General features: G+C 45.6%; 1 protein-coding gene across 1 annotated transcript in view; it reads right to left on the bottom strand.

Annotated features, from left to right (window-relative positions):
• Positions 1–555: 555 nt before the first annotated feature.
• Positions 556–1618, bottom strand: part of CAPSL (calcyphosine like) — a 23450-nt gene continuing 22387 nt past the window's right edge. The window contains exon 6 of the mRNA XM_006761761.2: positions 556–1155. The gene's annotated coding sequence lies outside the window, so the exon portion shown is untranslated. The remainder of the gene's footprint in view (positions 1156–1618) is intronic.

Genomic DNA, 1618 nt, shown 5'->3' with positions numbered 1-1618 from the left:
ATGATCTGCATGCTCCTTAAATTGTGAGAAGCTCGGCTTTTTCCTTCCATCTCCTCTCTCACCCTCAGCTCTACATTTTTTCCAAGACAAAGGGCCTGTGGGTATGTGTGTAATCAACTTACAGACTTTCTTGTATCCTGAGAAGCAGTTATGAGGAAGAGAAATGGATCTGAAAACCGGGCATCAGCTGCCTCGTGGAAGAAACATAGAATGGCTTTAAAAGACTAAAAATAGTGTCAAAGTCCTGGGCCCTCCTGCAGCTCCAGAAAGCCTTCCGGGTTCCAGTAGGCACTTCCCTTTCCCCGTGCCTCCTCCTTCATCCTCACGGCCTGATCCAGCAGGTGTGCCCACTCCCGGAGAGCCCAGCTTCCGACCTGGTGGGCCAGCTGGTCTCCCTCACCTTCCTTTCCCACCTGATGCACTTATGTCCCCTGTTCATGCACGTGTGGGAATTTTCTGAGTTTATAGCCCTGTTTTAAAATATTAAAATAGCCCCAAAGTCATTAAGTTTTAGAGGAAAACCAACTTTATTCATAAAGTATTCACCAAGAGAAACATTAAAGCAAGCTCAGGAAATTTTACAGTGAGGCATCCCTCCAATCCTTTCATTATCATCTCCTGCTATAGACTCCAAAGACAGTAAACCAGGTGTAGGTGTGGGGAGCAGCTATGGTTACACCTACGAAAGGAAGAGCTATGACAAGAAGCGCATTAGTTCCCTAAGAACTACCTCCCAGCCCCACTACAAATGTTCATCTTTCCTTCCTTCCTTTCTTCCTTCCTCCTTTCCTTTCTTCATTTCTTTCTTCCTTCCTTCTTCCAGTTCTTCCTTCTTTATTATTTAAAAACATATAAATATATCCTCAGGCATTTAAGGAAATGAACCTGTTCCAGGTAATTAAGTAAGATAACTGGAGATCTATTGCTTTTACAATTCTAGATCGTTAAGAAACTTTAGTTCGCACCTTATTAAAATCTAGAGCATTGGACTTCTTTCAAACTCATCCCACTCTCCAAGAGTCCCTGATTTCCAAAGGAATTAACAGACAGAAGTCATAATCTCCAGGATTTTCTCATCATTAAAATGAAATAGGCGTCGGTGTCAATAGAAGCACTAACACCAGCGTAATAGTTCAAAAAGTCTTCTTTTGAAACCTGAGGTGGGTAAAAGGCAAGGGAAAAAGAAGGGAATGGCGTCAAAATATGGGAATCACAGTAGAGCATTTTACATTCTTCCTGAACTATTTCCTGTTGGACTTGATTCGCCCCTGGCAGGTAAGCTGGGTCAGGTGAGTGGGGGCTGGCTTGCCTTCCCTCTAAGTGGGCTCTCGGAGGCGGGGCATCTGCAGGGGCCACCAAAGACCCGCCTGCCCACTGGCCAGCTGCAGCTCCCCCAGGGCCATCCCATGTTTGCATTCAGATAAAAATTACTATAATGAAGAGGTGAGCTCCTCAGGCACACTTTCGGCCACTCAAAGCCACTGCATGGCTGGCGGCTGATGTCTTGGAGAGAGCAGACATGGAACATTCCCATCTTCACAGGAGGCCCTGCAGGGCAGCCCTGCTCTGAAGCATACTTTCTGTGAGCATACTGGTGCCTATTATTAATGCTGTAGAG

Source organism: Myotis davidii, unplaced genomic scaffold, assembly GCF_000327345.1.
Source record: "Myotis davidii unplaced genomic scaffold, ASM32734v1 scaffold496, whole genome shotgun sequence".
NCBI lineage: Eukaryota > Metazoa > Chordata > Mammalia > Chiroptera > Vespertilionidae > Myotis > Myotis davidii.
Note: the sequence above shows the minus strand (reverse complement) of the source record. Positions and strands in the feature narration are given on the sequence as shown.